General features: G+C 39.8%; 1 long non-coding RNA gene across 2 annotated transcripts in view; it reads left to right on the forward strand.

Annotated features, from left to right (window-relative positions):
* LOC117979923 (uncharacterized) overlaps positions 1 to 19,371 on the forward strand; it is a 69,153-nt gene that overhangs the window by 26,832 nt on the left and 22,950 nt on the right. Inside the window, exons 4-5 of one of the 2 annotated variants that reach the window (XR_004670991.3) lie at positions 8,941 to 9,094; positions 9,596 to 9,769. This is a non-coding gene — a long non-coding RNA (uncharacterized LOC117979923). The remainder of the gene's footprint in view (positions 1 to 8,940; positions 9,095 to 9,595; positions 9,770 to 19,371) is intronic. The other variant, XR_010111924.1, reaches the window with a different exon arrangement.

Here is a 19,371-nt window from a genome sequence, read left to right on the forward strand (position 1 = left end):
GTATCAATATTTGTTCATAAATTGTGGCAAATATACCATCCCAACATAAGATGTTAATAATATGGAAAACTTGTAGAGGCTATGTGGGAACTCTCTGTACTAGCTTCACAAATTTTCCATGAATCTAAAACTCTCCTAAAATAAGCAAGTTATTATTTTATTCTATTTTATATTTCTATTTCTTATTGTATACCCTTTGCAATCCTATAGGCAAGTTATTTTTATTTTAAGTTCTGGGGTACAAGTGCAGGAAGTGCAGGTTTGTTACATAGGTAAATCTGTGCCATGGTGGTTTACTGCACCTATTGGGTCATCCAAGTTATTTTAAAAATTAAGTGAAAAGTAATGCAGGCATGACTGTATAGCAAGACAGAATCACAAAACTGATGTTAAATGGCTAGAGTTTGGGACTCCCCACTCATCACTGTGCTATGTCTTTACCTTTGAGGAGCTTAAAACATGGAGGAAGATGGGTGAGGGCCAGGAAGTGTATGCCAACTAACAATGAGATGTAGGGATGCAGAGGCAGGAGGTGAGGAGCAGTTAATAAGAGGCTTTGCAGAGCAATCATGGAAGGGCATGGAAAGGCATTGCAAACAAAGGGAAGAGCCTGAACAAAGACATAGAGGTGGAATCTTTGCAGTTTTGACAAGAAGACATGTTCGTTGGAAGCTTGGCAGCTGTCTTCGACGGTGTCTCTTTCTTTGCCTCCCATTTCCAGCTTTATTGCAATTTACTTATTTAGTGTGATGTCTCTTGAATTAATCCTTTTCTCTGAACCTCTTCCAAATTACTTTGGTTTAGGCCACCTTCCTCTGGCGCTTGGCACACTAGTCTGGTTACTAGCTCAGGTACTGAAACCTAAACTTCAGTTCTTTGTATTTTGGTTTCCTCCTCTTTAAAATGGGGATTGTAATGCTGCCTAACATCTCAGGGTATTTGTGAGGACTAAATTAGTTAATAAGAGAAAAGAGCTTAGGATAGGGTCTGGCACATAACATGATATAAGTGTTAGCTATTATATTATTATTTTTTTTGTTTTTAATACAGAGCCAAAATTACTTATAAAACTTAAATTTAAGAAGCAAAAGCACTACATATGTGTGATATTTGCTTTGGCCTCATTTCTTTCTGATTTGATAACATCCAAGCAATTCAGTGGTGATAATTTGTGTGACTGCTGATGTGAAATCATTCATTCCATCAGCTTTGAGTGCCATTGGTGGCAGATGCTGGCTGTGTATCTGGAACTGTGTCTGAAAAATAAAATGAATTCAAGGTCTATCACTAACCAAAGAGGATAACCTTGGGGTTTTTCACAGTCTGTGTAGGGGATATTGCCTTTGCAAAATCGATGTCGGAAGAGACCCAGTCCATCAGCGGAACAGCTACTGGTAAGGAAGGAAGATAAAGCAGATAGTGGTGGTCACACTACAGGACATCAGGGGGCCTGCAGAGAGCATTCTGAGACAGAGCAGTACAGAGGCTATGAGAGTGGACTGTGGTGTTTAGCCAGGGACTTCTCCTCTGCCACTTGCTTGCTCTGCGATCTGGGAGGGGTTAGGTAACCCCTGAGCCCTGGTTTCCTCATCTGTAAAGTAGGAAAAGATGAGAGCACCCACCTTTGATCTTAGGATTGGTGTGCAACTTTAATGAGTTAATAACTGTAAAACACTTGGAGCAGTCCTGAACCTTAAGGAGAACTTCCTAAGGAGTCAGAGACCCCAGAAAGGTGAATGATCTCGTCTTGACCCCTTGATGTCTCTCCATTTTCCAGAGCTGCTCCTGTGAGGCCAGTCTGCGTCACTCTGTGATGCTGGGCCAAGACCATGCAAAGAATTAGTGTCAAGGGTTGTCAGTGGAGGCCCCCCTCTGGACATCTTCAGTGATAAGCCAATTGTGAGCTTGAGAGCTGGCTCATTCCAGCTTCAGACCATCCTAATGAGGAGAAAGAACCCCTGCTGGATGGGCTAGAAGCTTCCTCCCATTGCTTCCACCCACTGGCTATCATTTTGCCCACTGGTCATAATGGACCTTGTCCTTCTTCCTGACACTCCATCAGAGCACATGGAATTAGCCATCAAGCCACTCTGAGTCTTCCCTTTTCCAGCCTAACTGGAGATGGATAAGAGAATGTCTGGGTGTAGTAGGCTGACTTTAGGTATCTAAAGTAGACATAGTCTGTTTTCTCGAAGCCATCGCATCAGAACCTGTGTGCCTCTGCAGGACTCAAGTACCAGCTCAACAAAGCGTGAAGCTGCCTGTGTTTTGGAAGAAGGGATGACTGTAAAGGCATTTTGTTCACAAGTATGCTTGCCCAAGGGCCTGCACAGTCTAATTTCCTTCAAGCCTCTCCAGAAGCTCCATTTCCTGATGATCAGTGGTAAACTCCCTGCAACAGGATAGGTGGCGTGAAATTTCAGATTTTATGCAAGTTCACAGCTAGAACCAATGCACAATTACTGCTAAGAGTTTGATTTTGTCACTGTGAAAGCCCCGCGGATTAGGCCTTTCAGAAGAAAGGGAAAAGCCGCTTCTGAATTTTTAGCCTCTGTTGGGTACTTCACCATAGAACATGCTCATACTGCCAGTGCATTTACAATGTAAATGTTTTCTTTGCAAGGTCAAGGTTTTAGAGCCCAAGGCCACTATTGAGACTGCAGGGGCAGAGCCATAACAATTCTGCTGGCATCCTAAAAATAAAAAGCTTTATTTTCAAATTGATGATGTGGTTTAAAAGACAGAGTCTCAATAATTTACTTTTCTGCCACTTGCATCCTTTTTCTGTTGATTGGGCCTGGGAGAAAGAGGTTGGCTTCATACCGAGGGAGTGCCAATTTCTGAGACTTGCGTAAGACTAACCCTCTTGGATTCTGGTACTAATGTCCCAATCTTCTCCTCCCTTCTCCATCCAGGTGTGAGCTGTTAGATTCACTGAATCCTTAGGCCGAATCCTAAGCATGGTCAGGCTTCTGGCAGACACACCAGCAGAGTGTGGTGACACAAATTCTGAAAAGACACCAAAGGGGCAGCAATTGACACAACTGAAGTGCCAAAGGCTTTAGGGAAAAGCTTCCCATGGCCGTCTCAGAGGGTCAGACAAGCATAGGAGGCAGGCTGGGGTTCTCAGTTCCTCATCATCATCCCTTTCTTCTTTCCAGGTCTCATCCTCCATTGAACAGAGAATGGTTTTTAGAGTAACAATGCATCCAAGGTATTTACTAAAATGGACACAGTATTAGCACTTTTAAAATTTGTCTTGAAGTTGCTCTTCTCCAAAGGCCCTGGAAGATTCTAGTAGGAGTCATTATTGCTTTCTCTGGAGGGGTGGATCTTTGCCTTGACCATACTGGACTCAGGCAGTATGAAGTTGGGGCCCTGGGGAATAAATCTGCGGGGGGCAGAGGAGACAGAGGAAGATCAGAGAGTATAGCAAAGAAGAGAATGCACAGGTGAAGGGCACTGACCTATGAACAAGTTCAGTCTTGAGTATGTGTGAATGGAAAACCAACCCACAGGCAACAGCAAGTTCCTGCCACTGTCTTCTCAGTTGGCCCATGGTCAGCTACCAGTTAAGAGCAGGTGTTTGCTGTTACTGGACTGCACCAGCAGGCCCATGCAGAATTTGATGTATATAATAGCAGTCTTTCACATAGTTTTCATTTATATATAAACATATATTCATTCATACATATATATATTTATACATATGTTAATATATGAATATATCAAAATATATAAATATTATATTCATATATACTTTTACAAATTTATATATGAATATACTATGAATACAGAATATACTTTATACATTTATATGTATATATTTTTTTCCAAGCACCGTGTTATTCATAAGATCTCCCTTGAAATCCAACCTGTTTTTCCCAAGATTGAAGCAACCATTTCACAGCCATCAAATGATAGCTATTAATCTTTCTTCCATCAGTCTTTTGGGATTTTTGAAAGACACTTTTTAAAAATGAAGTATCATTTAGAATTGTTTTTATGGTGCTTGAGAATCTTGACTGACTGAGTACTTCTCTGAAGGGAAGGGTTTAATATGCGTTTGAGTGCTTTTCTCTACTCCCTCCAACCCCAGAGCTAAATCATTGTTTTCTACTTCCTTGCTAAAGTCATGTCATAGATTTCTAATACCTATGGAAGTTTAACATTTGACTTGTAGGGGAATATAAAAGATGGTGTCAGAATAGCTGGCTAACTGGTGTTCAGGAAGGTCACCTTTAATCATGTTGCCCAAGCAAGGTAGCCTTGACAAAATTACTACCTTTTCTGAATCGCTGTTTTTATATCTGTATAACAGAAGAGTTAAGATGGCTCGATGATGATAATATTTTTTTAATATAAATTTGAAACTCCCTCTTCCATTCTTTGATTCTTTGAATCCATTTTATTATAGGATTTGCCCTTATTGGTCTTTGCTCCTAGATTATTATTTTCTTAGTTTTTCCAATATATGCTTCATTTTTATTCTTTAAAGTTCATGTATCAAAAGTTACCTCCTTAACAGGCCTTCCTGAACCACTCTGTCTAAGTCATCCTGACCTGCAAATGCCCTGTTTCTGTGTTGTCATGTATTTATTTTTCATGTCCCACAAGAGGGCTGGGATCTTGTGTTTCTTGCTCACTGGGAGCTCATAAGCTTGAAGAGTGCCTGGTTCATCATACATGTTAAGATAAATGAATAACTTGTACTTTTTTCAAAATTAATTTCATACTTTGCTGTGATAGAGTTTAATTTCTTAATTGTACCAACTTTAGAGATGTGAGAGGTAGGGAGAGGATGATAGCTTTTGTTTCTTGCCAATCTGGCATGAGACCTCCTGGTGTAGGCCATGTGGGAAGCCCTGGAATTCAGAAACCAGGGTGTGAAGTGTGGGCAGCATATCCCGCTGCCTTCTAGCTGCAGTGAGTACTCGGCAGGGGGACCTAGTGACTGTTTCTGGTGGAGAAGTCATTGGAAGAGTTTGATATGGTTCCTTATGCCAAATTATCATTTTAAGTGATTCAGTGTCCAGCACATCAGTGTTTGAGGGGGAAAAAGAAGCTGAGATTACCCGTGTACACATCTCATGCTAATAACTTGATGACCGGGAGCAGCGGTTTTTATCGCTTTATTTGAGACAGTTTTGTGTTCATAGAAACTACATATACATAGCAAAGCATATCAGTCAATCAGCAAACATTTCTTGCATACTTATTTACCATGCAACATGCTGTGGGATATTTCTTGTCATAACCTCCTTCAACTTAAAAGCATCCAGGAATGCTCTTCATGAACAGATTTTAAAATGATTAAGTATGATCCTTATCCAGGGGTTGCTGCAAGGGTTGGATTTATCTAAACCATCTACCATTCTTAGATGATATCACAAAGTTTTCTGTGTCTACTTCTCATTTTTCAAATCAACTATGTAAGGGGTTCATTCACCTCTTAAAAATTGGCTCCTAAAATGGAATCTTTTAGTGGCAGCCTTCTAAGGTCACATGGTCGAAATAGTTTGGCAAAAATTAGAAGCAAGGCTTGTCTGAGGTAAGAATTTAGCATCTTTTGCTAAGGCTAAAAAAAAAAAAAATCCAAATGTACTGGTTTAGAAGGAGAGGGAAGCATGTGCCAACCTCAAAGAAATCTTCTACAGTTCAAATTTTATAGCAAATCCTTTCCTTTTTTTTTTTTTTGAGACAGAGTCTCGCTCTGTCGCCCAGGCTGGAGTGCAGTGGCGCCATCTCAGCTCACGGCAAGCTCTGCTTTCCGGGTTTTACATCATTCTCCTGCCTCAGCCTCCCGAGTAGCTGGGACTACAGGTGTGCACCACCTATGCCTGGCTAATTTTTTTGCATTTTTAGTAGATACGGGGTTTCACCATGTTAGCCAGGATGGTCTCGATCTCCTGAGGTCATGATCTGCCCACCTTGGCCTCCCAAAGTGCTGGGATTATAGGCATGAGCCACCGTGCTAAGCCACAAATCCTTTCTTAAAGCAAATTTTTATTTTTGAGGAAAAAGAAAATGAACACATCATTGGGTACCTTTTATTTCTGCTACATGGTATGTATTATTATTAGAAATTACAGTCATTTTCTAGCAAGATTATGAGCTTTAATCAGTGATGACCCAAACTTCTTCAGCTTTGGCAATCACTCACCCAACTTTGTGCCATTTCTACAGAGAAAAAGTGCAAAGAAAAACACTGAGCAACCTCAGAAGCACACAACAAATCGGGAGAAACACTTGCTCAATGTTTCTTGAATCCTAGACAAATGGCTCACTAGAAATGGTTAAGAGAAAGACCCATGGTCAGAAGACAAATGGCTAAAGGATGTAAACAGACAGAAAAAAATTATAAACAGAAGTATAAAACATACAAAAAGATGCTCAACTTATTCTTAAAAAGAGAAACACAAATTAAAGCTATGCAAGAATGTCATTATTGCAAATCATACCGTCAGAAACCATACTAGCAAAAATCCAAAATTTGGATGTTACTGGGGTCACAGGAAACCAGGTATTTTTATACATTTCTGGCAGCAATGGAAATTTGCACAATTCTACAGAGAACAATTTGAAGGTAGCTATCAAGTTTGCTAATGTATGTATTCTTTGACCTCATACTCCTACTTCTAGAAATTTATCCAGCAGATATGCTCCCATGCATGAGAAATAATGTTTGTACAAGCAAGGTTAATTTTTGCATGATATGTAATTGTTTGTAATTGCAGAAGACTGGAAACAACCAAAATGTTAAACAGAAGGTGACTGTTAAATTTTTTTTTCATCTACAAAATAAAGAAGTTCTTCATGTATATTTATGGGAAAATTGCTAAGGTGTAGTCTCAAGTCCTAAAAAAGCAAAGTTCAGGAAGTGTAAGTATGCCATCATTGTGCAAAGAAAAATAAAAACTTGTATGTGTGTATTGTGTGTAGATAGATAGGTATTTGCTTGTTGTGTTAGTCAAGATTCTCCAGAGAAACAGAACTGATAGGTGTAGATAGATTAATATAGAAATGGATTTGTTACGAGAGATTGGCTCACATGTTTATGGAGTCTGAGAAGTCCCATGATCTGCTTGTCTGCAAACTGGAGGCCCCGGGAACAATAGTGGTGTAGTTCCAGTCCAAGCCTGAAGGCTTGAGAACCAGGAGAGCCAATGGTCTAAGTCCCAGTCTGAGTCCAAATACCAGAGAACCAGGAAAAGTAATGTCCAAGGGCAAGAAAATTTGTATTTCCCAGTGTAAGAAGAGAGTAAATTTGCTCTACATTTGCCTTTTTGCTCTATTTGAGACCTCAACAGGGATAATGGCCACTCACATTGGTGAGGGTGATCATCTTTACTCAACCTACTGATTCAAATGCTAATGTCTTCTGGAAGCACCCTCAGAGACACACCCAGAAATAATGTTTTGCCCAGCTATCTGGGCACTTCTTAGACAAGTCAAGTTGACACATAAAATTAACCATCACAGTTGTATATGCATGAAATATCTATGGAAGTAGGAACTTACTGCATAAGTAAGGAAAGAGACAGATGAGGAATGATTCTGTTACCGTGTAAAATGTGACATTACAAACAAAAGTACAAGGCCCCCACAAGGGCCTAGAGGAAAGACTGACTCTTTGTAGGGCTTGGTAAAGGAAGAGGTAAGTCTTTATTTGGAGGGGGATTCTCCAGACAAAGAGGAACGGAAGGGACACTCCAGGTCAAAAAAATGTGCAAAGGCTTGAAAGAGGCTGACGTGACATTTGATGCTCAGTAAGAAGTGCGATGTGTCCAGAATTTCAGGTGAACTGGAATGGAGTGGCAAGAGATGCGTCAGGTAAGGCTGAATTCCAAGCCAAGGAAGCAAGATGGGTGACAATGCTTGGGTGTCTCCCAAGGATATCAGGTGAATGACACCAGCCTCACCATGGCAGAGCCATTGCTTTGAGCCATTGGGAATACAGCTGAAGCAGCCAGGGACAGCTTTGCACAAACTGAGTTAGCCTCACAACTCTAACCCTTCTCATGGATGCTCGGGTGATAACAACAGCCAGGTTTCTAGCACTGCCTCATCTAATCTACCCTCCATTTGGCTGACAATGTCATTTCTAAAGCAACATCCACCTACTGCTCTATTGTTCTCAGAATCAAGTCCAGTTTCCTTAGTGTGACACATAAGGCCTTTTGTAATCCGGTCCTGGCCTTGTCTCTCCCCAGCTTTATTTCTCTAAACTTAGTCCTCCAGCTATCCCATACTACTTGAGTCTGGCCAGAAAGTCTTATGCTATTCCATGCCTCCCCGCTTTTCTCCTGCCTAGGATGCCCCATCTCCACCTCCCCTTCCTTCTTGACTCATGGCTCAACATTTAAGACATAGCTCCCTCAGCGTTCCTCAAAGACCCATTCATTCCTACCTCTACCCTAGGCTGATTTCAGTGCCCCCTTCTCTCCTTCTAAACCATACTATATACATCTCTATTAGTCTTTTCTGATGCTGCTAATAAAGACATGCCCAAGACTGGGTAATTCATAAAGGAAAGAGGCTTCATTGACTTACAGTTCCACGTGGCTTGGGAGGCCTCAATCATGGCAGAAGGTGAATGAGGAGCAAAGTCACATCTTACATGGTGGCAGGCAAGAGAGAATGAGAGCCAAGCAAAAGGGAAAACCCCTTACAAAACCATCAGCTCTCATGAGACTTATTCACTACTACGAGAACAGTATGGGGGAAACTGCCCTCATGATTCAGTTATCTCCCACTGGGTCCCTCCCACAACATGTGAGAGTTATGGGAGCTACAATTCAAGATGAGATTTGGGTAGGGACACAGCAAAACCATATCAACATCCTTGGGAGAAGTGGGGAAAAAAATCAAGATTTTGGTGTCAGGGAGAGATTTTTCCCTCTCATTTGCTCTGCTTCTCTGTATCTTGGTGTCTTTCAGACAGCTACTTAACCTTGCTGTAGCTCCGTTTTCTTTTCTATGGAATAAGGATCATAATCTTGTTTTGAATGATTACCATGTGGATTAAATGGGGTTGTGTATCTAAAGCATGATTGACAATGTCTGCCTTGGCTGGAGTTGCCTACCACTGCAGGTATTATTGCAGGCATGTCTCTGCTGCTGTCATTATTATAGCATTTCTATTTTTTACATCAAAATTATCTGTTTATGTGCTCTGTATGTCTGCTTTTTCCCTTTGTCATGAAGGAACTACCTTCTGCAGTCTCTGCATGCCTATGCTCAGCACAGTGTGTATCTTGTAATAGGTGCCCAAATGATATTTATTGAAATCAACTATAAAATATTTAAAAATATTTCCTATGATATATATTACACATGGTCATAACAATGGTGGTGATGGCAATAAACATTTGCGCAACTTTACAGTTTAACAAGGAAATTTGGCATATTTTAAAGCTGTGTTCCTTGCTTCATTTTTCTTTACCAAAGAGCATCTTTATTTACCAATTCCTCCACTTAAAAAAAGAATGTGTTACTTACTGCATTCATTAATGTTCGTAAGGAATGTACCTGTGTGCTATTCTTTTGATGAATTTGACCTATAATTTGATTACATAAGAAAACATCTCTGCAGGGACTCCCTGAAGAAACAGGAAAGAGCACAGGAGATGAGGAACAAACAGAGCCAATGGTGAGGCCCTCAGCAGGGAGCAAGGAGGGGGTGCTGTTGTTAATAAAAAAAGAAGAAAGAAGATTTTCATCTAAAATGAGAAAAGAGGAGAGAAAACAGCTGCATTTATGCAAGATGGTATGATTTGCTTCTATTCATGGGCATAATGGGAAAAAATAACTTGAGCATTGGGGTTAAAATTGGGTTGAATTGAAAAGAAATCCAGCTGGATAAAACGGCAGATCTGAACGGAAATGTAAGGTATCCTTGAAATGGCATTAAAATGGTGAGGAAAACAGTCATATTTTAGGAGGGGTGATTGCTCTGTGACCCAGAGGAGCCTGGGCTATATTATTCATTTAAAGTTCTCCGGTTTCCAGCCTGTAAGAGTTCAGAGACTTGAGCTTCGCTGGGCTCAGTCTGCACTAGGTAAGTGTGGGGCTGAGCTGGCTCCACTGGCATTGTGGCAATCTATGGAAAGATACCTGTGCTTCTGATCCAGTATTTCTCCATCCTAGTTGTGCAGTAGATCAGTATAAATTGAAGCCCCAGTCTACCTTCACCACCTCCTCTCTACCACTCAGCTTGTCATGACCTGCTCAGCAAATAGCTCCACAATTCCTAGGAGCTGTCCTTCAATGCTTTCCTCTCAACTCCCTTATCCAGTCTATCAACAAGTGCTCTCAATTCCACCTCCTAAATATGTCTCTAATCTGAATCCATTCCTCCTCTACTCTGAAGCCACTAGTCCAAGCCTTTGATATCTTTTACATTCTAATTAGTCTCTCTGCTTCTCCCCTATTGCCCTTTTCATACTCAGTCTCTTAATAGGAGCCAGAAGGTGTTCTTAAAATGGATCAGATCTTCAGTGGCTTGAAAAACCAACCCTCCCAAAATGGCTTAGCCAGCCCTGCATTATGTGGCCCATGCCTTCTGCTCCAGACCCTTTTCTTACCATTCTACAGTTCATCCACCACACTCTATACACTGGCCTTTGTTCAGGGTTTTCCCCTGGCCATGCATCTTCTATTATTCTGTGGGTAACAGGGCCCCCAAGGCTCACTTATGTCCCTCAAGCCTTATGGTTCATGTGCATACAACCCAGGTGTCTAACCTTGACCTCCAATGACCTGTCCCTTATCATACTCCCAACAGATGTGGTTACTTTGTCCAAAGCACTTGGCCTTCCCCCTTCATCTGGTCTCTGCTGGATTGGTGAAAAGAGACAAATCTAAACCATTTTTAAATCCCATTCCTTCCCCCTTTTAGAGGTTTAGCTGGCAGCTGGTACAGTGGGTCTGCTATCCTCTCTCCTGGAACAGATCCTGTAGCAGGCACAGCCCAGCTTTGTCTAGGGGATAATGAGTGCTGGAAGATTGTGTACTCTGTGCTACTTCAAGACATATAACCTTCCCCCTCTGAAGCCCATTTCATATATATTGCAATGCATAGTTTCAGTGTCTTTCTGCCCCTTTTGCCAAATCACTAAGTTCATCTCATTCTCATCACTAGAAAATCAGCTGCAAGGGGGCAGGAACCCATCTGACACATTTACCTCCATATCCCCCTCCCCTCCTAACATGGTGTTCAAGAGCACCAATGCTGCACCCAATAGCCTGGGCAGAATCTTAGCCTAAAACTTCCTGCATGTTTTGAAAGAGATACATCAAATCTCTGTACCCCCTTCTTATTCTTTGTAAAATAGGAAAAGTAATAGAAATTACTTTCTACGTTTGGGTAGATTAAATGAGTTAACATACATCAAGCACTTAGAATAGTGCCAAACACTTGAAAGTTCTCGCATAGGTTTGAATGATTCTTTTTATTGGTCTGTGATAGATGCTCATCAAATGTACTTTGAAAGAATGAATGAATGGACTCTGCAGGTATCAGCTTAAACATCATCTCTTTAGCGAGGTTTTCCAAGAAATCCAAGCTATAGTAGGTTCTTTTCTACAAGGGCACATTACTCCAGTTTGGCCTTCTCTTCTTTGTCTCGCTCTCAGGATCTCTCTCTCTCTGACTAGACATGATCACTCTGAAGGCAGCCTGTGTTTGCTTCATGGACACATTTTTCCAGCAAGTGCTTAGCACATGAAGTTGCCCAGGGTTAAGTACTGAATGAAAGAAACATAACTGGAAGACTGAAAGGTTTTTGGAGTGTGTCTTAGTAGTTGTGTGTGTCCAAGGAATGCAGGACATCAGAGGTCAAGGTTGGATATCCTCAGATCTTATGCACATGGACCAGAAGACTTTGGGGATCCAAGTGCAATTAGATAAGGGAGCTCTGGGAACCCAGATGCCAGTGACTAATGGGATCAAATTTGCAAATCCACACATACACACTTAAAATCAGAATGGTGCCAAATATAGCCAATATAGTCATGGTCTTTGGAGTCAAAACTGGTCATAAATTCATGGCCCTACTGGCCATGTGACCTAGGCAAATGCCTTAACATCTTTGAGTCTCAGTTTCCCTATCGATGTAATAGGGATAATTATCATTCAATTCATAGGATTATTGTGAGAATTAAATGACAGAATGTGTAAAACTTGCTTATGATTTATAGTATTGAATTATGTCTATTCAGCTCCCCACTAGATCATCACTAAAATGAAAGTAAAAGAATGAAAGAGGAGAGGTAGGAGAGGAAAAAACAATCTATGAGAAATAACAACATATATCAGAAGCTGGAAAGTGCATGGAGTAGAGCTCAGTGACACAACAGAGCAGAAAAAGCAGAAGCAGAGAGGAATGAGCATACAAAGCAAGTCTGAATTTACCCTGGAGAACCCCACAAAGGCTTGAAACTTGGAAACATCATGAACTGCTGGGCCAGAGGTGAGGATCCAGATGAAAATCAAAAGAATTAACTGAAAGTCTGAACTAGAACAGTAAGACTTCCGGATGTCTCCACCTCTCGCTGCCCAAAGACAGCTCCTTTCCTCTCCTCCACAGAGACCAGAGGTTTAGTCTCAAACACTGAGGGTACCAGTGAGAAGGGAGTGGAGGAGTGAGGCATCAGGTTGAAATCAGAGTGGTTAGGGGAGAGTCTAGACTGAATAGTCAGACACTGCCTACCTGCTTCAGTTCCTGACTTGTGTCTAGAACTTCATTAGCCAGGGGTATTCCATCCTTTGTCCACTAACACACACAGGAGATCAGAAAATTCTTCTATGGAGAAATGGAATTGCAGAAAACTGCTACAGATATTGGCATCCTGACCATGTACTGGCCTCCCCAATTAAAAACCCAATTTGGCCGGGCACAGTGGCTCACGCCTATAACCCCAACACTTTGGGAAGCCGAGGCAGGCGGATCACCTGAGATCAGGAGTTTGAAACCAGCCTGGTCAACATGGTGAAACCCTGTCTCTACTAAAAATACAAAAATTAGCCAGGGGTGGTGGTGCACACCTGTAATCCCAGCTACTCGGGAGGCTGAGGCAGGAGAATCACTTGAAACTGGGAGGCGGAGGTTGCAGTGAGCTGAGATCGGCCATTGCACTCCAGCCTGGGAAACAGAGTGAGACTCTTGTCTCAAAATAAATAAATAAATAAATAAATAGAAAGGAAAAACCCAATTTGCCTCCAAACTACCCTGCAGTGAGGCTTTCTACTCTTATTTTAGTGACCCATTCTCAAATATGAAGTATCACTAGATACCTGAGAAATGAGTGAAAAACACCAGATAAAAAGGAACTCAGAAGAAACAAAAGCAATAGAGAAAGCAAAAAAAAATTTGAACTTTTTCTGTTAATACCTTTAGATACATAAGGCAAGATCTTGAGTGTATGAAAAAGAATAAGATTACATAACAATGAGTAATAAGAAAAAAAAACACTTTTCAATTTAAAAAATATAATAAATGAAATGAAAAATTAATGAGAAAGACTGGTAGAAATATCAAGAAAACCTTTCAGAAAGTAGAGTAAAAATCAAATAGGTGAACATTAGGATAGAAAAATAAGAAAAATTAGAAAACTAATCTAGGGAGTCTAATATCTAGCTAACAGGGACTTTGGAAAGAATAAAGAGAATAATATTGAGAGAAAATTTTCAAACAAATAATACAGAGAAATTTCTCAGAACAGTAAGACATTACTTCTCAGGTTGAGAGGGCCTACCCAATCCCCAACACAGTGAATAAAAATAGATTTACAGAAATTTTAGACTACCAGTGAAAATAAGAACCAAAGATTTCACATAAAAATACAAGTCAGTACAAAGAAACTAGATTAAGGATGGCATTAGAAAATAGAATAAATATGCTATATGCCAGAAAACAAAGAAAAATGTCTTTAAAATTTTGAGTGAAAATTATTTTCAACATATAATTCTCTAATAAGTCACCTTTCAATTAAGCCCCAGTGTAAAATAAAGCCATTTTCAGATAGAAAAGAACTTAGCATTTTTAATCTCCTACATATTCATTTTTAGGAAGCTTTTGGAAGATGTATTTCAGCAAAACAAGGGAATAAGCTAAGACATAGAAGTAGAAAAATCCAGAATCCAGGGAACAGGAAAGCCAACAGAGAGGCAGTGAAGGAAAGTTCCAGATTGCAACCATAGAGCAGTCCTAGAGAGTCATCCAGTCTATGTTCGCATTTTCAGCCACAGCATGGGAAGTGGGAAGCCAGGCAGAGCTCAGTAGATTCTAAGAGCTGAAGAAACAGAGCTGGGAGGCTGGAGAAGCCAAGGCAGGTAATAAAATTCACAGGGTAGAGTACCAAAGAGAAACGTGTTGCAGAGAGAACTCCAGAGATTTACAGAGGATCTTTCTCAAGTATATAGATGAGTATTGATGCATCTCTGTAATACAGTGCATGCCTATGAGGAAACTGTTCAAGATCAGAGGAAGAACCACCTCAAAGGATTAGAGGGAACAGTATTCAGAACTTATGCAGGGCTGGAAATAGTGCCTGTGCCCAACAGCCGAAGTGGAAAACCTTGTAATTCACAAGACATTCATGAATAATGGTCTTGCCTCAGTAGTGGAGAGCAACTAAACCTACCTGGCACCCAATCAAAAATTATCAAGCATACAAAAAAGCAAGAAAAGATTACCTTAATTAGGAAAAACATCTATCAATTGAAACTGACCCAGAAATAACACAGATGATAGAATTAATAGACAAAACACTAAAAGTTATTACATCTGTATTCCATATATTTAATAAGCTAGCAGAAAGACTGAACACGTTAAGTAGAGACCTAGAAGAGATTTTAAAAAGACTCCAATAAAAATTCTAGAGATGAAAATTACATCTAAGATGAAAAGTACACCAAATAGGATTAACAGCACATTAAACATTGTACAAATCTTACTCAAACATTACTTTGATTATGGAGTAGCTACAAAGTATTTTTAAAGTTCTAAAGGAAGCAGTGCTCTTATCTTAATTCTCATTTATAATCAACGCTGGACTTTCCTATGGACAGTACCTGTGAGTTAATTAAGAAATCACCTGGCATTGATGTTGAGAAACCTGGCATGTCCTTCATCAAAATAGATTCTTTTCAAGCCATAGAGGATAAGTGCTGCCTGTTTAATGATACTGAGTGGTTGACTCCTTAGCTTGTCATGACTACATCCCTTTCCCAAACACATACATGCCATGTTTTTAACCTCTTGTGCTATAAATAAGAGTCTAATGGGAAAAGCCCAGGATTTTGAGGCCTGGTTTACCATACTGTTCAATCAATCTTGAATGTGTTCTAGGCATGCTGTGAGGTGCCAGTGACTCAGTGATATATAAGACACAGCACCTGTCTTTATAATGCTCAAAATTTAATGGCAAGAGACAGATGAGGAAATGTGCAATTATGATACAGCATGATATGGTTATGATGGGAAGGAACTGGGTATTAATGAAAGCATACACAATGGCATTTAAATTTGGAAGCTAGAGAAGTTTTGGAGGAAATGAGGTCTTTTATGAACCTCAAAATATGAGCAGGAGTTTATCCAGTGAAGAGTTGGAACATAGGTCAAGCAAAGGCCCAGAGCCAAGAAAAGGTAAGGCATATTTCAGAAACTGCAAGCAACTCAGCATGGTTAGAAAGCTTGAGGACTGGTCTTGGTGAGAGAGAAGGCTGGGGAGGCTTGATTTGGATATTGTCCCAAGGGAAAAAAAGGAATGGAAGGAATTTATAATGTTATAACATTTACTTTAAAGAATGTTGACTCAGAATAAGATGTCAGAGTTGAAGAGAAGGCAGATGCAATAATCCCAGTGAGATGAATGTTAAATGGCATGAGGCAAAGGCTGCCAGGATGGAGAGAAATGGATACTTTCAAGAGAAATGTAGGAGCTCAATTCAACAAAATGTCCTCGGTTAATGATAGGGCGCATGAAAGAACGAGAAGCCTTAGGTCATTTTTGGCTTGAGTAACTGTAAGCCCCCATCCCTGAGTCACTCTAACAAGCTTTCTTTCCTGAATGCCCACCTGACTGCTGGCTGCTACTTGTAAAGTCCGCTAGTCCCTGTGTGGCCTAGTGTCTGTTTGAATTCACATTCTTGGAGCTCACCTCAATCCCCAGTGTTACCTGGCAACAACTGTGCATTTTTTGAGTCAGCTCTCATTCTACTTCTCTGTAGTGCTTCAAACCTCCCACCCTCCTTAAAACTCCCATCCAATCACTCATCATTCCCTTTTCAGTCCACAGACTTGCCTTCTATTTCACTAAAAACAATCAAAGCCAACCAAACCAACTGATGCTTGTTACCCTCTCACCCCCTATATACTAACTTATCTTTACAGCTTTCCCTTGACATGCAGAGAAAAATGTGCCCTATGCACTGTAAGCATAATTTCTCTGCCTGTGCACTAGATCACCTCCTTTTTCATTTCTTCAGTCACCTGGCTTTGGGGCTGTATCAATTATCTCCTCCCTCTGTACTTCCCCTACTCTTCAGTTTCCTTCCCACCAACATCTAAATATTCCCAAACCTCTGCCATCTTGGAAAACCCTCCCTTGAGTCTTTCTGGCTTGCGTGGCTCTTTCTTTTCTGTTCTAGTTTGCCTAACACCTAGCCACCCTTTCTCTCACCATGTCTGACTTTCCCATTGATTCCTCAGCCTTCAGAGGCCACCTGTGGGCTAAACCTAGTGCATTTCTTTTTAGCTTTGATGTTACTTTTCTTATTTCAGCAGCACTTAACATGATTGAAACCACTGGACACATTCTTCAAATTCTTTCTTCCCCTCACTGGTCCTTCCATTCCCTTTTGCCTATTCCTCTCCCTTTGCTGGAATGTAATAAATTCATATTACCTGCAGTTTTATATTCAGGTCATTTTATTTTCTACTTAAAGGATTTTAACCAATATTTGGCTTTCTATTTTTTACATAATAAATGTGTGAATATATCTCTTTATAAACCATTCATTGTTTTTGGATAAAGCCAAAGTTCCCCTAAAATACCACCCTTCATCCCTTTCTATATTGCAGAGGTAACTGTGTTTATCTTTTGGTGAAGTTCACTCCTGAGTTTGTTATCTCAGCCTTTACATACACACCTATGAGGGGTCTTCAAAATGCTCATAGAAAATGCATATTATGAACAAACTATGCATGGTTTTCACTTTTTTTTGCACCAAAATAAACTCATACTAATGTGTTATACCGTGTCTGAACAGAATCTAGTTTGAGGCACTAAGAAGGACAATATATCAGTTTGAAAAGAATCCTTATCAGAGCAACATGAATTCTGCTAAAATTGAAGCAAAAACAAACATCAAATTTATGGTGAAACTAGGGTGGAAAATTGATAAAAATCATTGATGCTTTATGAAAATTTATGAGGATAATGCCCCATATTATTCAGCAGTTTACAAATGAATAATTTGTCTTAACAAGGAATAAATCCAATGTTGAAGATGAAGCCCACAGTGGCAGGCCATTCACATCAACTTGCAAGGAAAAAATTCACCTTGTTTGTGCTTTAATTGAAGAGGACTGATGATTAACAGCAGAAACAAGAGCCAACATCATAGACATCTCAAATGGTTCAGCTTACACAATTCTGAATGAAAAATTAAAGTTTAACAAACTTTCCACTTGTTGAGTTCCAAAACCATTGTGTCCACCAAATCATCTGCAGACAAAAAAAAGTTTTCAATGAAAATTTTAAACAAGTGGGATCAAGATCCTGAAGCATTTTTTAAGAAGAATTGTAACAGAAAATGAAACATGGCTTGCCAATATTATCCTGAAGACAAGACATAATCAGAGCAATGGTTACTAAGACGTAGAAGTGGCCCAGTCAAAGCAAAAGGGAACCAGCCAAGAGCAGAGGTCATGGTAACAATTTTGGGGGATTGTCAAGGTATTTTGCTTGCTGATTTTTCTGGAAGGCCAATAAATGATAACATCTGCTTATTATGAGAATGTTGAGAAAGTTAACTAAAGCTTGAGCAGAAAAAAACAAAAAAGTCTGGGAAAGCATTACTAGAGAGTCCTATTCCACCATGACAATGCTCCTGCTCACTCCTTTCATCAAACAAGGGAAATTTTGGGAGCGTTTCAATGGGAAATTATTAGGCATTCACCTTACAGGTGTTATTTGGTGTCTTCTAACTTCTTTTTGCTGTCTAACCTTAAAAAAAATCTGTAAGGGGCACCCACTTTTCTTCAGTTACCTCATGTCAAGATCCTTAATTTAATCGACTGATCAGTCCCTTTTGCCACATGAGGTAACATATTCACATTCTCTTCCTCTCTGCAAATACTTACGGAATGCCACTATGTACTTGGCACTATACTAGACACTTGGGATATAGAAGTTAACTGTGACAATTGGTAAGAAAGACCCCTAGCACCTCTAAAGGAATATAAAACAGGATATTTCATATAATTACACATAAAAATCACATAAAAACATAAATTTCACGTTCTGCTTCAGAATACTAATGTGATAGTTTATAATCTAAAAAAGGTTGCATAGACATGGCTAAATTTTCAGGACCCTCAGTTCTTTAGGGATGAACTAAATGGCTGAAATCATAGCTTAAAAAAGTGTCTTGACTTTGATGTGAAATAAAACTTACATATTTTATTTTTATCTTTTAGTTCCACTTTCCATAAACTTTTTGAAGTCCTCTAGTATCTGCAATCTTTAGAGCCTTCCTCTACCCCAGAGGTCACCACTGTTTTGGTTTAATAGAAATGGTACCAGATCTTTTCCCATGCATTTATAGACCTGTATAAATCCATGGGTATTTAGTTTAGTTTTGTGGAGGTTTAAAAAAACTTACATAATTTATTTTTGCAAATTGTCTTAAAAACAATGACAATGTGTCTTGAAAAATGTTTCCTTGTTACTACTAATGGGCCAATCACATTCTTTTAACATACAACAAAGCGTTCTATGGGTACTGTATTAGCTTCCTATTGCTGTCATAACAAATTACCACAAACGTAGTGGTTTAAAGCAATACAAATTTATTTATTTATTTTAAAACATTTATTTCTGGTTCAGGGGTACAAGTGAAGGTTTGTTACACAGGTAAACTCATGTCATGGGGGTTTAAAATTTATGGTTCAGAGGTCAGAAGCTGAAAATGGGTTTCACTGGGATAAAATTAAGGTATGCACGGGGGTGCACTCCTTCTGGAGAAAGTGCTTCCCCTTTTCATGGATAAAGATCCTTGAGATTACATTCAACCCATCTGTATAATCCAGGATAATCTCTCATGTCAAGATCCTTAATTTAATCAACTGCTCAGTCCCTTTT

Source organism: Pan paniscus, chromosome 3 (genome assembly GCF_029289425.2).
Source record: "Pan paniscus chromosome 3, NHGRI_mPanPan1-v2.0_pri, whole genome shotgun sequence".
In the NCBI taxonomy this organism is placed as follows: Eukaryota; Metazoa; Chordata; class Mammalia; order Primates; family Hominidae; genus Pan; species Pan paniscus.